Source organism: Thunnus maccoyii, chromosome 8, assembly GCF_910596095.1.
Source record: "Thunnus maccoyii chromosome 8, fThuMac1.1, whole genome shotgun sequence".
NCBI classification, from domain to species: domain Eukaryota; kingdom Metazoa; phylum Chordata; class Actinopteri; order Scombriformes; family Scombridae; genus Thunnus; species Thunnus maccoyii.
This window is the reverse complement of record NC_056540.1, coordinates 7,374,244-7,394,232: the sequence shown is the minus strand read 5'-3', so window position 1 is coordinate 7,394,232 and position 19,989 is coordinate 7,374,244. Positions and strand designations below refer to the sequence as shown.

The following is a 19,989-nucleotide window of genomic DNA, read 5'->3' as shown; positions in this document are numbered from 1 at the left end:
ACCGTCTGTACATTTTGCACCACTTTATCTCTGACACTTTCACTCCCTCCTTGGAAATAAGACTGCTGCATGACTTGTTTCAGGTCTTCTTTAGGACAAAGACAAAGATAAAGATTGCACATATCACCTAAATCAGCACAACAGGTAAAAATCAAAGTCAAAACAAGACACAAACCATCTCTATCAATCACTATCATTTAAAGCAACAACAAACAGCAAGTTATTCTCCAGCAATATGTCTAAAAATGACAGAGTCCTGGTGTCCTGTTTAGAACTGAGACTCCTGCTCATAAATCAGAGTCATGTGTATTACATCACAGCGGTTGTTGCATGTCAAAGGCCTTGCATGTTGTGGCTAACAGGCCATGCATGAGTGAATGAGCCGTTGTGTTGTGGCTTTTAGAGCTATGCTTTAACAGCAGGCTCTTTAAGTTTATGTTAGCCTGAATAATTTGAAGGGTTTTTTTCATGCAGCATATAAAGTCTCTCTCCCTCCCTCCTTCTCGCTGTCTTCAGTTGATTTTCTCTCCAGGTATATTTTTTGTAAACTGATACATGGCAAAATAGATTTGTAAGGTAAAAAGATGAGAAAATATCATTTGAATGTGAAATAGTGGCCACTGTGATCTCTTAGAAATGACTCTATTTCAAGGTACATTTCTTTGTTTATCACATTGAGATAGCATAGCCTGTAGCCAACATCAGCTGACACTCAAGTAAAGCAACATAAGCACTTACAAGGACTTTCAAGTCTATCAAGATGATTTGATTTCTCTCATGTTGTTCAGTTGCTTCAATCCAAATTTTTTTTATCAAACTACCTCCATGGAATCCTGGGTAAGAAATAAAAGCTAATAGTTTGTTCAGGTTAAATGAGCTGATTCTTCTCAAGTCATTACTCATACTGTCTGAGCACAGGCTAAGACTGCTGTTTCTTCCAAAAAGCTAATTTGCAGGAGATTGAGAACTAACACTTAATAATTGAAATGTATTGGTTGATTACACAACCCACGTAGTTTAATCAGACACTAGAACGTTCCCTTCATGTGCAGTGCCTCCACTGCCCCACTTGAGTGACAAAGTAGGCTTCACATTTGTCATTGTAGAAATGAAGATGAAGATTTTGGAGTAGAGCCTGACCAATATATCAGTCAGCCGATATTACCAGCCGATATTGGCCTGTCACAGATATATCGGTACTGGCGTATATGTTGTCCAATATGCACCAATATATCGCTTTATTTTTCGAAGTTATACAGGCAGCATTTTATGTATATTTGATCTTTTTTCTTAATTCAAGTTTAATATATATGTACATTTGTTTTGTTCTATGTACTTGTTTTATTTATAGTTATTTATAATTATTAAATTCCCAGTGAAGTTTATTGTTAAAATGTAAAATATCATGCCTCCATTACAAATCATTGTCACAAGTGTTCAATAACCACATTTGAGGGATTATTGCAAAAAATGTGTGTTTATGTATATATACTGTATATAAAAGATTATTAGCCAATATATCGACATTGGAATTTTTTTTTTAAATCGGTATCGGCCCCAAAAATCCAGTATCAGTCGGGTCCTATTATGAAGTACTTCTTTTTCTAGCCTGGATATACAGGAAGCAATTGTTTGAGCATTTAATTCTGCCGTCAGTTGTTTTTCAGTGACACAATGTCTCACATCCTTCTATCTGCTCTCATGAAAATGTCCCAGCTGTGCTCTGTTGCAGTGTGTGGCAGTCTCCCCATTGATAGCCGACGGAGATCAATGACATCACTGTTAGACTGACTCAAGAGACCTTGATATGATGCATGGGCCTATCGGTGTGTGTATGCATGCGTGCGTATGTGTTGGTAGTGGTGTGTGCGTGTGGGTCCACGCAGAGGCTAATTCATAATGATGACAGGAAATATTCCATCATATCTTCACACTCAGTCATCTTTACCAAACAGCAGGGAGGAGAGAGAGGCGCCGAGGGAAGGAGATGGGAGGGGGGGGGCGGAGTGGCGGTAGATTGAAAGAGATGAAGGTAGAGCGAGGCAGAGACAGACAGGGATGGAAACAGGAAGATGAAGCACAGACAGAGAGATGAGATGAGCATGCTAATTCAACGCTATCACAACTGTGTCTTGAGGAATTATGAGCACATTTATATTGTGCCAGTCATCTTACGCCAACAGTTACAGTACATTTATTATTTGTCATTTCTCCCAGTTTGTTGAGTCACACCTAGCCAAACATATCAAGACAGTCGTGGACTTTTATTAAAATTAAGGGTTCGCCAAAATAAGCACATAGAGCTGATATGTAGTTTGCTAGTATATACTATATATTTATATATTGTACAATATATATAATGTTATGTTATATATTCACTAACTATACTAACTTAAACACACAAGTCAATGACAAAACATGTCATTTGTCATTACTTTCCAAGATAATCCATAAGAGTTTCTTTTTTTCTTTCAGACCTGACACCCCTTTCAGAGTTTTAAGTTGTTTTTAAGTTTTTTTTAAGTTGTAACTGTGCAACTACAGCTCATGGCCTATATACAGTATATGCCCTTGGTTTTGACAGCCCATATATTAATAAGCTGATGGGATATGGAACTACAAGATCATTTCAAAAGGAAAAAATCACATCCAACATATGGTAATCAAGAGAATGCAACAAATTTGCAGTTTTATAGTAGTTTTAGTCTTAAAGGACCAGTGTGTAGGATTTAGCGGCATCTAGTGGTGAGGTTGCACATTGCAGTAACTTGAATGTGTATAGAAGAACCTACGGTGGATGCAAAGCTTGCAAAAACCACAAAAGGCCCGCTCTAGTGCCAGTGTTTGGTTTGTCCATTCTAGGCTACTGTAGAAACAAAACATGGCGGTGCAACATGGTGGGCTCCATGGAAGAGGACTGGCTCCCTATGTAGATATGAAGTGCTCATTCTAAGGTAACAAAAACACAACAATTCTTATTTTCAAGTGATTATACACCAATTAAAACATACTTATGAATATTATATTCCATTTCTGCCAATGGATCCCCTTAAATTTTACACACTGGTCCTTTAACAGTAGCAGTTCTAATAGTTTTATAGCTGAAACATTTAGTCAATTATTCAATTAGTTGATCAATAGAAAATGAAAGTCTGGGCAAAAATGTCATTTTACTGCTTGCAGCCTCTCAAATGTGACGTTTTGCTGTTTTTCTCTGTACCTTTGGGTTTCGTATTGTTGCTTGGACAAAAGCAATCAGAATGCATCACCAGGGGCTCTGACATGTTAATAGACTAATCCATTAATTAATAATCAAAACATTAACAGTTTAAGTTGCAGCCATATAATACTTTCAGGAATCATGGAAGCATTTGAGTCGACACTTAGCCTTTGCCTGGCAGCAGATGAGCCCACAAGGTAATACAGAGAGTTATCTATTTACAAGCCAATCTCTGCTCCAACCCTAATCTATGAACACACACTTTGGGTAATCATGAACAAATGAGATCACAGACACAAGCAGCCGAGATGAGGTTACTCCTCAGGGCGGCTGATCTCGCTCTGTGCGATAAACTGAAGAGCTCAGCAATTTGGGAGCACCTCAGTATTGAGCTACCGTCGCATCACATTGACACGAGCCGGTGGAGGTGGTTTTCTGTGTTTCTGGCACTAGACCTCAAGGTAAACCCAGGACATGGATAGAGTGAATGGACTTTTGTACTGCTTTTGCTGTTTTGTCAATGACCAGGATACACCACTTGAAGATGGCTGGTGGATGACTACATAATCTGTGAAGTTTTATTGTTTTAGAAAAGCCTCAGGGAACATTTTCTTTAACATCATGCCAGAAAAATTTAAGTGAAACTGAATAAAATTTGTGTAAGTACACCAACTATATTCTACAGGTAAAAAGTAATCAACATGTTGAATAAGATGCACCGACTGCCAATGTAAGACATTTTCGGAGCATCTGTCTTGTAGATTGAGAGAAAACAAACTAGATTAGACTTCAAATTGCAACAGATGCTGTGCAAATATATAAAGTGAACAGTAAGTGGAGATAACACAATGTGTACTATCCCAAATTGCTCATTCCCTCTCTATCGAAATTGGAAAATGTTTGTACTACAAATCATTGATTACTGAGCCATAAGCACAATCAGAAGATGGGTTTTTCCTCATATAAACTGCCTCCATAATAGACTGTAGAAATATGTGTGTATGTGTGTGTGTGTTTGCAGGAAAAACAATGGTGTGATTGTCTCTGAACGACTTTGTAGTGATGTTTTTTTCCCTATTAGTCCACAACTCATATTGTCACAGCATGACAACTTATCATGTGTGTGCACTGTGATGTATACTGATACTGGCAAGAGTCTGGTGAATGTTTGTGTGAGAGGCTGAGTGAGAAGAGAGGTGGGGAGGTGCAATGTGTAATATTTATGTCAGATTTATGTACCGTAGATTATGTATGTGCTAATAACCTTTCAGCTGCCGCTAAGTACTTAGTATCATCATTGTGTGTTTGAGCTACATTACACCCATTAAAATGTATTCATCCTATTTATCCTGTTATTAATCCTCTGTCCTCATTTCACTGCAGTTCAGTAAACTGTGCATGATAAGTACCTGCCAAACTCAGCTGTAACTGTGTTTCTTCTGAGGTTTGGTTTGGTCGCTGTATCCCCAGAAAACGCCTCGACAAAATGATCTTGAAGAGAGAGAGGGTTTAATTCCAGTGTGTGGATGGTGTCGTTAATATTTTTGATTAATTTATACATTTGTTCATTTATTTCGGTGGGCTTGGATACATAAAATGTCAAATTAATTAAAAAATGCAAAGTTATACAGCTGGATCATACATTAGGTAGTCGTGTGGGCAAATTAGTCTTTTCTTTGAAGTTGAAAAACATGAGTTTTATTCAGTAGTTTTATACTTTTATATAAGATGACAGAAATTTGGCAAGTTTTTTTTTTATTTTTCAATCTCGAGTTAGTGTGACATCACCAGTAGCATACCTTCTAAAGCTCAACCTGCTCTGCTGAGAACTTATTATAATTTAAACGTATATTTTTAACATCTGATTTTGTCTTTGGCAGAACAGCAAATAAGTTAAAAGAGCCTCAACAGCTACATTAAGTCATGTTAATGAAAGGTTGAGCAAACTCACACAGTTGCTACATGAGACTTACTATGACTAGATACTAATAATATGTATGTAAGACAAAAATGACAAGTAATTTCTCTTTAAGAGACAGGTAAACTGAATTCATTTCTATTACATCACTGCTGCTGCTTTCAAGTGTTCAAAGAACAACTGAGCTAAATTCAAACTGCATGTAAATAAGTCCACCCTGTGCTTGTGTTTAACATTGACTGATACGCAGTGAACTGAATTAAATACTCAAGAGGGTGAAGCGGGGAAAATTCTCTTCTGGGTAACAAGCAGCAAAAAAGTTTTTTAGTATCCGTGTTATGGTCAACCATGCGGTAATTCAGATTCAATCTTCTATATTGATATGATTTGTCTCAATTATGCAGTATATTGATCTGATGACATGACGGGGGATTTGTCAAGACTTCACACTCACACACACACACACACACACACACACACACAGAATTCTATCCTCCACATGGGAATAATGTAAACTCTAAGAGGGTGTGATACCGCCTTCATCCCTCCTCCTTCTGTCACTTTGTTCCTTATTTGCCTTCTTTTTCACAACGTTTTTATAGCAACGTTAGTATGGGTTTGAAACAGTCTAGTATTCACAAACAAATGTTTAGACTGTTGTACTGACTGCTGTACCGTGCCGTGTCTGTCACATAAAATCCACAGATGCAGCAAATAGTGTCAAAAAACATCCTGATAGTATTATTAACCACAGTGCAGTGTTTTAGTGTTTTATCAGGCTTTGAACTCTTTGGTATATCACTCAAACTGAACTTCCTGGTTTATATCCTCTCTAAAGCCAGGTTTCCATCCAAATGTAGCACAAATTTTATCAGAAATTTCAGAAAACCAATAAAAGAAAAATGCCAATTAATGTGCGTTTCCATCCACTGAAAACCGTCAGTGCATGGAAGTCACATGCTTCCTGTAGGTCATCATTTATTTGCCAAATCTGTTTCCATCGCACTTTGTCGCATTTTGATTTTCTCCATATCTAAACTTTTCCACCTCATCCAAGTGTGAGAACTTTTTTTTGCAATAGTTTGACTTTTTTCTAATTTCCAGCATTTCCACTCACATTTTTTATGGGCAAATTGAAAAAGTGCATAAAAAAGTGTGGATGGAAACCCACTGACTGGCAACCTGTAGTAATATACACCACATCAGCTCCCTGTGTTTCTTTAATGAAAAGATTTTTCTGTCTCAACGCCTGCATCAGTTCCAGTCACAGCTAAATTCATCCACATGTCTGTGAAATATGTGCTACAACTTCTGTGTCATAAGATCTACTGTAACTAGTGAGCTAATAGCTAACATATTAGCAACTCACTAGTGCTAGTCGGGTGCAATTACAACCTCCTAGCAGGATTGTATATCATTTAACTCCATAATAAATGAGGAGTTATTGAGGAGGCAAAACTAAATCTGAACAAATGGGGAAATAAGTTGACAGAGTTTATTTAAGAGAGATATGTGTAGGCTACCACTGACTCATAACCGTCTGAGAAAGTCGTGCTGCTTTTGTAAAGCAGTTTATCCTCCGACAGAGGAGGGTTAAATACAAGTGGATGGAGCAACACAGCTAATAAGTTATGATAGCTTCCTCCATTTCAAAGGTCAGCACTGTCAAAACGCTTGCTATGGGTCCATAGCACACATATCACAAATCACAAAATTTGCCTTGAGGGCATGTACAATCTGTACAGGATACGACATCCTCTCTCCTTACACCCTCCACTGAAATCAGGAAAAAACTCACAAGGAAAAATTTAAACAGGGGCAACAGAGGAGGGATCCCTCTTCAAGGACAGATAGGCATGCAATTCACCGTTTTAAACGCTGGTGTAACCTCTCTTGTGTCTTTCCCGTCTCTTCTTACTCTCATCCTTTTTTTGTGTTTTGGGTATAAAGGTGTGATTTGGTTGCTGGTAACAATTCCTCTGTCTATATAGAAATCATTTAACCTGTGTGTGTATTTGAGCAGCTCAGGCCGGCGGTGAGGGAGGAGGGGGTCAGCAGCCACGGACACAGCTATCTCTGAAGCTTGTCAAGCATGCTGTTGGATACACAGAAGACATTTCACAGGTGAATACACACTCAAATACGCACACACACACACGGGGAGGTTCCAGGGGAATGACAGGGGCGAGAGAGAGAAAGAGAGAGAGAAGGGGGGGATTTTCAGTACTTGTGTAAAAAAAAAAAATCAACAAACACTTTCTCCTCACTTCTTTCTCTCTCTCGGTAATCGACGGCATGTTGAGTCGAAAATCTCCAGGCGGTTACTCACTGGTTCTGCGTGGCTTCCTACCAATTGGAATACAGTTACAGTCAAACCACACACACACACACACACACACACACAGAAACAGATATGCACACTAATATAGAGTACACACAGCATGGCAAACATGTCTGCAATGGCTGTAATGGAGCAAATGCGCACACAGGCTTATGTATGTGTGTGCATGTGTATGTGTGTATGCAGCTACGGTACACACTCCCGCACACTCAACAGACAAAGAGAGAGAGAGCTTATTATTTTCCATTCTCTCTCTCTGTTAGTGTCAACAGTCGTCTCTCACTGTCATTCATTCTCTCTCTCTCATTCTGTCTTTTTCATGTCAGCAGCAGCAGCAGCAGCAATGGCGCATTTTTATTCTTTTTTTCTCTCTCTCTCTCTCTCTCTGTCTCTCCTCTCGGACAAGCAGCGGATGAGATGGGGTCGACGTGATTTGTTTCACCCGCCATCCCGCTCAGACGGAGTTGGTTTTGATTTGTAACGCGCTCCGACCCTGTGTCCCCGCAATAGAGCGCTTTTGATTTGTGAGCCACTCTGTCTCTCTGTCTCGCCGCTGTTGCGCTGTTCGATTTGTGGCGCTCTGCGGGCCCTCCTGCTCCACGCCGGGGTTGAGAGGGGTCGGACGTAAACATGTGGCTGGTGTCCTTCAGTAACTAAGCATTTCCATTTTTTTTTCTTCCTGCAGTTCCTCTGGGTCAAAGAGGATTTCTCTAAGCAGGATGGAACCAAATCAAAGAAGAGAATTAAACGACTTCAACCGTGTCTTCTGTCTGTCTACCTTCCTGATCTAAACCATTCCCTTCTGAAAAAAACAGCATAGACCAGCTTAAGATGGTTACTGGTCTTAGCTGATGTTAGGCTGGTTCAGTTGGTTTACCATGCCAAGCTGGTTGAGCTGGTTAAGATGGTTGGATTTTATTTTTGTCAGAGTTTTTTTGCCTCAAATTTGTTGTTCTGTTCATTCTTTCAATAAAAAAAACTGAAAAATTATTTTTTTTTTATTTTAAATGTATTTATTTTACTTTGAGAAAAAATGTCATTAATCAATTTTAAATGTAACTAATCCATTCAAATTAGCTAAACTGAGCAATGAAACTAAAATCATGTGCAGCCTGATCTGGATATGACCCTGAGGAACTACGGTAACTTAGTCAGTTTGCTAATGTAAACTCAGCTGTGTTATAAGTTAGTGAATGTTTTAGCTAGTACAAATGAACCTAGTTAGTGTCGCACTGGACTTCATACAGCATCTCCCAAAATCAAAGGCTGTAATAATAGTTATAGTTTGAACACAAAACATTTGTGGGACTTTAGAATGACCTCAATGCAACAATGCAAGCTTTTTACAGTCAAATTCATCAGACCTCCGATCCAACTTTTTTTTTCTTTTTACGTGCAGTAGTTGGAATGGCATTTTGGTGATAATCTACAAAAGCGATCACGTTCTAATCAAGCACACTTGCTGGTAACCAGCAAAGCAGCTTTGCTGGTATGCTGGTTTTTTCAGCAGGGTTTGCATATTGCATTCCATCAGCTGACATTTGGATGACAAACTAATATTGTTTGCCATCGCACTCCAGTCCATGAATTAGATTTACTCTGCTTATAAAAGACAATTGCTGCTAAATGCCATATCTCTCTGTGACTGAGTGTGTGTGAGTGTGTGTGTGTGTGTCTGGTTATTGTCCATAACAGCGCCTGTCTGTCTGCCGTATGTCTCTGCAAGAAAATGAAAACGCCAATCTCCCCTTGTCTTTTCTTCGGTTTTCTTCCCACTCTCTCTTCTGCAGTTAACATGTAGACCTGTGTGCATTTATTGACAGTCAGCTATTACTGTGCTTATTTACCAAGCACACTTATTCACTATGACCTTTAAAGAGAGGGAAAGAGAGAGATGATCTAATGAGGAGGACAGGGTGGCAGCTGAGAAATGGAGGGAGAAGATGAAGAGGGTGAGAGGAGATGGTTTGGTTTCAGTCTTGTGTGTGTATGTGTGTGTGTGGTCCAGGTATTCCTCACTTTGTGGGGATGTAAATCTGTTTACATAGTCATGTTTTAGGGACTGGTGTCCATTATGGGGACAAAAAGCTAATCCCTTTAACATAAATCATCTATTTTAGGGTGAAGACTTGGATAAAGTTAAAGGAAAAAATGTGTTCACAGCCAAATTAGCGCCAAAGACAAAGTTAGTGCGGTGTTATATCTCTTTACTGAGGCTTATTTTCATTTATAAAACATTTTCCCTCACTGAGTCTGAATGTATTGAAATGGTGTGCACAGCAAAGACTTTTACCTACTTTGGATGGTGATGAGCCGGACCAGACTGTGATCAAAGAGTAATACAGCCACTCACAAGTTAGAGGTAACACAGTTGTTGTTCTACTCTGTATTCAGAGTTGGCAAAGTCCGATCTAATATTCTGTCAGGTTTACCAAAGCACCGCAAGTGCGCAGAGTTTTCTGTTGTGTTCTCATTCTCTCTGACGGTCATCACCGGGCAGGCAGCAGCAGATGATGCAAAGCTACCCCCTGCTACAACGCTTCTATTTCAGCTGCTGCTGTACCATTGCTCCTGATGTCTGACTACATAGCATGATATTCAGCCTCATAAATTGCCAGACCTCCGCTATGACATTATATAGTAAAGATAGTCGTTTGTTTGTGTTAGTGAATCACAGATAACTGATCATCAGAGAAATTGGAATTGGACAAATACCAGTGACTTCAGGGAGAGCAACACAACAAGGTAATGAAAAAACTTAAGAGCGTGACTAACTGTAGAGTGAAATGACAATGGATTCTTATAAAGGAATTGACTGTTTAAATTGTAAATCAGCAGGAAATGAGCTGAGCAAATAAGATAATATCATTTTTCCATATAACAGCACTGATAATTAAGAAACCAAGTATATAAACTTGCAAGTCAGCAGCAAAGAGCTGGAAGGCTAATATAGATAGGGCCATAGTTGGAATCTCAAAACATTCAAATTCACTGAACATAAATATGCATGAATTTGAAGAAGATAACTGACTGAGAATAATTTTGTAAACAATCTAAACTGTTACTACACAGATGATCAGTTTAACATGAATGTTAGGCAGTGGCAGCTGGTGACTCAAAAAAGCTTATAATGTGACACAGGTACAGATCAGCACTGAATACTAGAAAACATTCACTTAAAAATATTAATGCATGTATCAAATACATGACTTACACACTCTTATCTATATGCAGCGCATACAAAAAACAGCCTACAAAGCTGACATGTTAACATTATTGTTATTCTAGTTACTTTTAGTATTTAAAAAGTCTTAATTCTAGTTACTTTAAGCTTATTACTCAATATACATCTCAGCTTAAAAACGAACAAGAATGAGGAAATTGTCACAAACAAGCAGCCAGACCTCCTGCACACTCATTCTCTAATCACACAACATTAACAGGTGACTCAACAACCACTCAATTAAAAACCGGATCAATTCCAAATGAGTGAGTCCAGACAGCTCACTGTAACTTCAACTAGCAAACAACCTGCAGCACATTATATGATCTCTGCTGCATTCTTGTTAAGGAGATAAATTCATACAACAGCCACAGAGACATTTAACCATCGGAGAAGAAATTAGCGACCAAAGAGACAGAGAGAGAAGCTGTATTTGACTCACGTTATCTGACGTCTTCTTTCTGTCATGGAGATGAAGTATCCACGTCATAATGTCCGTTTGTGGCTGTTGGTCATCTTGTTTGTTAGTTAGCAGAACTTTGTGGCTGCTGGTTAACCAGTCTGATATCATTAGCAACAATGACAAACAAGCTAACTCTCCGGTTGTTTCGTTTAAATTATGTTAACTTTCCACTGTTGATGAAAGGAGTTCACTTCAGAGCAGCAGCATGTCACCGTAATCCCGCCGTGTGTCCGGCCGACAGCTGATTAGCTTAACCGTCCTTCACAGTCCCTCAGGCTGCTACAACAAGCTAACTGTTGTGTTGGCTAACGCAAGTAGCTTTCTGCTGCTCGATTAAAAAGGGAAACGTCAATCTGAAAACAGGAAATTTGGACTTCGTTGAAAAGGCCTAACTTATATAACCTGTAATTTTGTAGTGATGTGTTTAATAGGATGGATATATTATAGGAGCTGGATACCGGACTAGAAATGGCGCCCATTCAGTCCTATAGGAATTCCTCGCCTTGCGCATACGCCAAAAAAAAGTTTCTAGCCTCCGGGTTTGCTTCCGCGTTGTGCGGCCCACTGAATATGCGCAGTAGTGTTTCCCGCCGCTGGCCCCGCCCGCGAGCTCCCGCTCGGCCCATAGACTTTACATTGCGATGACGTCACGGATTTTTAAATCGCTTTTCTCGGCTCGAGGAAAGTTTTACAAACATAAAACCTCCATGGATCAAAAGTTCATAACAGAAAGAGTCATAATTGACGTTGTTTGCAGTCCTGTCAACAGTTTTACAGGCGTCTCCTTTACAATGGTGGTCTATGGGGAAAATCCTTTTTGGGCCGCAGGGGGATTTTTCGCTGCAATACCGCGAGTGGCCACTGGGAAAAAATGGCCTGTTTTCCCTGTTTGTATGTGAACTTCAATGTCAATAAAGATGTTGGAGGGGGGGATGAAATTGATATAAGAGATCCCGCCCTATGGATGCCAGCAAGAGCCTGTCCTCCTCTGCCCTCCTCTCACCGCGTCACACCACACACACTGCCCTTTCTCCTCCTGCCCTGCAGGTGTCACTGTTGAAGCATTTTAATCAGAATTTCAATAATGGATTTTTCAAAGAAGAGAGAAAAATTATTTTATACTGAGATTTGATAATGGTTTATTTCAGCCAATTACTCTTTTGATCTCCCTCTTTTCTCTCAAAAATAAAGGAGGAGCAACCTCCTCTGCCTCTATCGACGGGGCCCCTCTGATGTTAAGTCAGATCATAGAATGTCAATTATTCACTTTAACAGCAGAAGTTTATATGCAAACTTTCAAAACATCAAAGAATACTAAAGTCAATTCAAGAAACCATTCAATGTCATAGCTAGATCTGAAACCTGGCTCAACTCTGAGAAGGGTGTGGATTTCGAGTTGAATGGATAAGAATTGAATTACATGAATAGGGAGAACAAAAAAGGATGGGGTGTGGCTCTGTGTGTGGATAAAAACCTCAGTTATAAGGTAGTAGAAAGCATGATAACGACTACTGATGATGTAATGGAATGCATTACCTGGATCCAACACTGAAATATTTAAGGATAGTATGGAGGGAATATTTGCCAAGATAAATCAGAAGGTTATGTTGATTTGTGGGGATTTCAATGTAGACCTGTTAAATCCTAGCAAACACAAAATGACTGATGAGTTTATTGATGCAATGTATCGTATGAGGCTATTGCCAGTGATCACTATAAGCCCAGCAGAACAACATCACACTGTGCCACTCTAATAGACAATATATTTACAAATAATATGGAAAACAATATTGTGAGTGGGCTACTAATGCATGATATCAATGGCTATTTGCCAGTTTTTGTGATCTATGACTGTGATTATGGGAAGGAGAAGGATGACAACAAAATCAAATACAGGAGAGTGAGAATGGGAGAATCCATAAATGCATTTAGAAGTGAATTAATAACACAAAACTGGGGGAAAAAGTGTATAAAGATGATATTGATGCAGCCCATGAAACATTTCTAAAAATATTTGAATCATTAAAACTGACAAAAACTGTCCAATAAATGCAACAGGAAGCAAAATTATATGGATAGGCTGTGGATCACTAAGGGACTACAAAATACCTTCAAAAAAAAAAAAACCTATAAAGAGCATATTTTATTGACAATGATAAGACTATAAACAGTGTGAATGATGTGGTTACTGGCTTTAACAACTTTTTTGTGAGTGTGGGACCAAAACTGGCAGAAGAAATCAATGATCTACAGAAAGAGGGGGGGGGAAGCTGAGGATTATGGAAATGGAAATTTTTGTGAGAGCTGTAGAAGAAAAGAAAATTGGAAGAAAAGAAAATTATTGACATTGTTTGCAAGTGTAAGAATAAAACTTCTACTGTCTGGAATGAAATTGATATGACTTCGGTCAAGAAAGTCATTGATGGTATTGTAAACCCACTAACTGATATCTGTAACTTGTCATTCAGAACGGGTACATCTCCATGTAAAATGAAAACTGCTAAAGTTATCTCATCATCTAAAGCTGGGGACAGACATCACTTTACCAATTACAGGCCTGTGACTTTACTTTCCCACTTCTCCAAGATATTGGAAAAAACTCTTTATGGGAAGGTTGGACAATTTCATGAAGAAGCATAAATTGTTGACGGACAGTTAGTATGAATATAAAACAAGTCTAAATGTAAGTCTAAATTTAGTCTGAACTAAACATCTACTGAGATTGACTGACAAATGTATTGTGACTGACAGCTGAACTGATGAAGAAAGAAGCATGTAACTGTGTGTACAGTATATGTCACTTACTGTGTCTTACTGTGTCACTCCCTGGTTGTAGAGTGATTAAAGGTCTTCACTGGTCCCAAATTTGAGAAATCTTAATTATGTTACATACATGATTTATATACCAGAAGATTTCAAAGGTTTAGCCTCAATCCTTAACAAACCTGTATAAAACGTACCTGAATGCAATCTGAAAGAGACCTGAGGACTGTTAGATCCGGTCAAAAAAGCCTCAAAGATATTAAGGTCCAATCCACAAGGGGGTCCATCCAAACAAACCCAAATAATGAACCCTGATCTTTACATTTTTCTCCTGTGATGAGCCACAGTGTTATCAAAGTCAACAGTAAGTCTGCTCTGTTATTAGTCATAGTTACACACCTGAGATCTGCAGCAATACAACAGTCCCGAATAGACTGAATATCATTTGGACCCAAGCCGGATCTCAGGTCAGGCCTCAGTTACTAAGACCTCTACACCTCAGTTAAACTTTAATACTGGAGAACAGTGTCTCCCAAACTTATTGTCATGCCCTCTTTTAGAAGCCTTACATTTTTGTCTTAAACACTGTAATTAAAACATAGCTAACTTGTCATTAAAGCCAACACACACATCTGCATCTTTCACGGTGTGTGTGTGAGTAGGTGTGAGAAACAGAGACAGAATGCTTGTGCTTAGTAGAGGGACTGTGTGTGCTCACAGTGGTTTGGTGTACAGCGCACAAAAACGAGGTGGTGGAATAAACCCCACCAAGGGTCGTTAGCCTGGAGTTCGCATTCCATGTTTATGTCAGTTTTATAACAACACTACAACACATGCATGGAAAGTATCAGGAAGATTATACCTACATACCTAAAATTTACAAAAAGAATAGAATAGTTTCAATGCATAGATTCTGAACTCTGCCGGAGGGATGAAGACCATTTTCCTAGAAGACATTCCCTCATTTGGTGTTTTTATGAAGGTGGTGAAGAGTGTTATCCAAAGGTGTGTTCAGACTAAATGCAAGGTGAATTTGTAGGAGCAGTGTAATTGTATATAATGACAATGCAAAGATGTGAGTGGGCGCTAATAGAGATGCAAATTGTCCTTGAGGCAAATTTGAAAATGTTTTAACTTGAGTGAAAAAATTTTGTTTCGCTCAAGATGTAAGTTTTCACTTCATAAACATTCAGAAACATGAGAAAAAAAGTAGAGTGACCTGTCCTTTATAGTTGATACACTGGCTATTTCATGTTATGAAATTTAAATGACTCTGAACACAGCTCAGTCACATCATCTTCATGCTCCTGAAACCATCGGGTGACTCTGTATGAAACCATCTGCATTTTTCATGTTTCTTCCTTCATTAATTCAGATGTTTTCTTTAATTTGTCACCCGTCTGTGTGAAGCTTTATATTTCAAGTGGTTAACTGGCACTGGTTGACTGTCCTGTTTGTCCATCTGCTCCGCTCATCACAAAATGAACAACATCAGATGGTGTTTTTCTGTCAACTTCAGCACAAACACTCTGCTACAGCGTTGGCATTAAAAAGAAGACACACAGTGTGTCAACTTGACATCTGCCCTACAGTAGAAAACGCTTTAAATTATGGAACATTTACACCCTACTGCTCTTTCTATTGAAATGACGCAGACTCCCCTTGATGCACTAACAAAATGTGAAAAGACGTTTCACTTCTACACAGGAACATAATTTTGAAATTCTGCAAATCCATTTATTTATCATGTTTTCTTTCAAATACTTTTACTTCAGCATTTCTTTCAGTATGTCACATATGTACGATATGTTTTAAACTGTTTTAAATGAATACATGTCAGTGTGCTGTAATCAGTTTGAGCTTTAAACTACCGCTGGTTGTGAAAATAGCTTTTCCTGATTAGCATCTAGCATCGATCCTGCAGTGACACCAGTAGAATAAATGTGTCCAGTATGTATATGTATGTATGTGTCTGTGGATGTGTGTGTGTGTGTGGCCACTGAGAAAACGCTGCTGCTAGACCCAATAAGGTCGCTTCACTCTAGGAGACAGGATGTCACATATGCACACACACACACGCGCGTATACACACAGGGATAATTAGCAGGTGTGAACAGAGGGCAGCAGGCAGGAAAAGGTAGAGAGGTAGAGAGAGAGTGGCAGACAGAGAAAGGGAGAGAGAGAGAGAGATGGAGAGGTAATTGGTGCACCTGTCTGCGAGGGAGAAGACAACTCTATCAACCCCCCCCCCCCCCCCACACACACACACACACTGAGACACATGTAGACAGAGACACTGATGTGCTTGCATGGACGTACACCAGAAAACTCAGCACATACTGATGCAAATGTGCGAGTGTGTGTGTGTGTGTGTGTGTGTGTGTGTGTGTGTGTGTGTGTGTGAGGAAACAAAAATGCCCCCAGCACCTTTATTGAATAGTTCGGAGCTTGGCAGCCAAATGTGACAGCTGAAAGCCAAGTTTAGTTCTTTTCAATACTTTTTGACTGCCAGTCTTGCAAAATATTCAATACTTGGTTTGGCTTTGATTCAGTTTTGCTCCACTGTATGTAAAGATCAAGTTTGCACACAAATCAGGAATATCAGCTATAAACAATTTGATAATAACACAATCTTAAATCAATACCCAACACTTGATGAAAAGCATTTTGGAGTCACGCTAAACAATGTAAAGGATGTGACCTTTTATCATGACAAATCCTAGTACAGCACGAAAAATTATATTGTCCTTGTTCATTTTATTTCACACACTCTTCAACTGACACCATTTTGGGTTGCCTTCAACTGCAAATGACTACTACAAATCCTACTCTTTCTCTGGCTTTATTTATATTGTTATTTAGAGGATGAAATAGAGTTTATGTAAGTGATCACAGTAAAAGCTCTTTGCAGAGGTGTAAAAAAGTCAGCCTCTTGAAAAAAATTGCCCATAGTGCATTGTACAATGACAAGCCACTCTAGTGACTCTGTGAGGATGTTCTTAGGCACACTGTCGGTGCTTTGAGCTAAATGCTAACGTCAGCTCACTCATGCTTACAGTGACACTGCTAACATGCTTGGAAGTTATAATGTTTACCACGGTCACCATCTTAGTTTAGCATGTTAGCATGCAAACATTTGCTAATTAGCAGAAAACACAGTAGACTGCAGTCATTAGTTTTTCGGGTATTTGGTCATAACCTTAAGTATTGGACAAAGTGAAAGACGCAAGTTTAAGGGATCTCCAAAGTATTAGAATTCATCCTGAGAGGAACATGAATGTCTGTACCAAATTTCACTGCAATCCACCCAATAGTTGTGGAAACTTTTTATTCAAAATCACAAATGTCAATCACATGGTGGTGCAAAAAGAAAAACCAGGGCATCACCATAGTCAATAGGATCTGTTCTCTGATAACCATGGATTTTTGTACAAAATTCCATGGCTGTAGAGATATTTCAGTCTGGGCCAAAGTGATGGACTGACCAATTAACATTACCATCCCTATGGATTTTTAGCTATGCCGGTAGCATAGCTAAAAATGCAGACAGAATTGGTGCTGAATTAATTGATGAAGACTTTCAGGCAACGTGATGTGAAAAGTCGGACCACAGCTAAAAATGTAATTTCTGTATTGGAAAGAACCTTCTTCCATATGCTGAAAACAAACATCTCTTGATTCCACCAGATGGACATATTATCAGTAAAAATAGATCAGTCAATGCAGCTTTTTCCAGTTTGCTTTCCCATCAACTAAAACAGATGAAACATTGATGTTCATGGCAAAAACAGTTGAGAAATTACATGAAACATGGGGTAAGTAGATACAAATCATTTTTATCCCACTGGCTTCATTACAAAAAAAGCTTTATAGACGCTGAGGGAGAGCAGTGTGTGTAGTGAGGTGCACATGATGACAACCTGTTTGCATTGTTGAAGTTTAGAAAAAAGACAGAATAAAAGAAAGATACGGACGTGCAGTGAGAGGAAAAGATGGTGAAACAAAGACTCAAAGTTTTCCTCCCACATTGTTAGATGTAAATGTGTGCATGCGTGTCCTGTATGTGTGTTTGTGTGGGTGTGCGTTCACAGAATTGTTCTCGCTCCCACTGTGAGTGTGATTTGGATCCAGGGCTTCTGCTAAAATCTGCCGGGTTGCTGGCCAAGCATTGTGTTTCACACCAGACACAATCAAACACACACACGCACACACACACACACACACCTCATAGGAATCTCCCATTGTCTTGTTAGGTTGTACTCGGCTCTGACCCAATGTGACCGAGCAGGCATGGTGCATGTGTGTATGCGGTGTGTGAACAAACACCTGTCTGTCTGTACTATTGCCTTGGTGCACTGCATGTTACATCCGTGTGCTTGTGTGTGTTCATTTTAAACATTTGGGCATGTATTTGTGCACATAAGGGAACCATCAGGTGGAAACTTTAATACAAATACAGCTTGTTCAGAAGGGAGTGGGCTTCATCATTTCCATGCCACTGATTGTTCAACTTCCAAACATCCACGCACGCATCCACACACACAGTCAAGCACTCATATTCATCTCAAACATGCACTCACAGAATGCTTTGAATAAGCATCCAAGCACACACATACACACAGGCACATACACACACACAGATCCAAAACTGTCTTTGTGTATGTTTTCACAGCAAAAGTTGGCTGCTGAAAACGTATAGAACGTCAGCGGTGCAGTTGGCTGCCATTTTCAGCACTGACACACATGAAGTCTTTCATTTCTTGGCTTATAAAACTTGGAAAGGATCATTTTGTCAATTGGTAACTTCAAGTTAAAACCACATGATGACTTTTGAAGACTTTGAAGACTTTTGAAGCGTTGAGATATTAGTAACTTTTTAAAAAAAACAACATTTTTGAACAAACCACTTATCCTTTTCTGGCAGTTGGATAAGGTTATTGGTTTTGTTTGCCTGTTACATTTGCACCTTGAGATTATAAAGTAGAAGACAGGTCTTTCTCAAAATTAAGTCTGTGGTTCTTTGCTTTCTGGCACTAAGATCATATTGCTACCATGGTTAAAGATGATCAATTTGCCTTTGATTATCAACCTTTCACTCCTTCCACTGACATCCAAAAAGTGCTACAGGAAATTTAAAATGGAAGTTGTTCCTTGATCTTGGGCACTGTGTGTACAAAAAAAGCCAAAACAATGTCAAGCAATGCTTGCAGCTCTGTGAAGCTGAGCTCCAGCACAACAGTGTAAAATGCTAACATGCGCACAGTGACAATGCTAACATCTCATCATGTTCAGAATCTCATTTTATCATGCTAGGAAGCTAACATTTGCTAATTAGCATTAAATACAAAGTAAAACTGAGGCTGATGGAATACCATTAATTTTGCAGGTATTTGGTTATAAACTTAAGAATTGGACAAATATATAGTATATTTTGACATGATGATGGTACTAAATGCAAAGTTAAGGGATCACCAAAGTATTAGAATTCATCCTGAATGGAATATGAGTGTCAAATTTCATGGCAATCCATCCAATAGTTCTTCTTCTTCTTTTGAATTTATTGGCGGTTGGCAAACCAGCTTAAAGGTGCATTACCACCACCCACTAGACTGGAGAGTTGACTAGACTGTAGAGCAGTAGATTGGCAGACAGAACAACACAAGAATCAACCAAAAATGTTTCAACAACTGAAACATTTCAATAAAAATCACAAATGTCAACCTCATGAAAAGTTAATAGATGACCAAAGTTATAATAATTCCTCCTGCGGGCATCAAATTTCATGGAAATCCATGCAATAGCGATCAAAACATTTCACTCAAAACCACATATTTCAGCCTCATGGTGGTGATACAGGAAAAGTCAGTTACAAAGTTATTAGGATTCATAACCAAAGTCAATATGTTTCACTCCTCTGTATACAATACAATAGTGGCTGTGAGCAACCACCCAACACCAAAATCATAAAATCCTTCCAGCACCATCGTTTCTTCATAAAGTATTTTTAGATCACCGCTGACACAAATCTAAATATCTATTGTCCATGTTATGCTGCACATGT

At 38.9% G+C, this 19,989-nt stretch overlaps 1 long non-coding RNA gene across 1 annotated transcript; it reads right to left on the bottom strand.

Moving 5' to 3' along the window:
* Positions 1-7,147: 7,147 nt before the first annotated feature.
* LOC121901951 lies at positions 7,148-11,168 on the bottom strand. The gene is made up of 3 exons (XR_006097427.1): positions 11,145-11,168; positions 7,406-7,484; positions 7,148-7,233 (listed from the first exon to the last, which is right to left on the bottom strand). It is a non-coding gene; the product is annotated as an uncharacterized LOC121901951 (long non-coding RNA).
* Between the last annotated feature and the right edge of the window lie 8,821 nt (positions 11,169-19,989).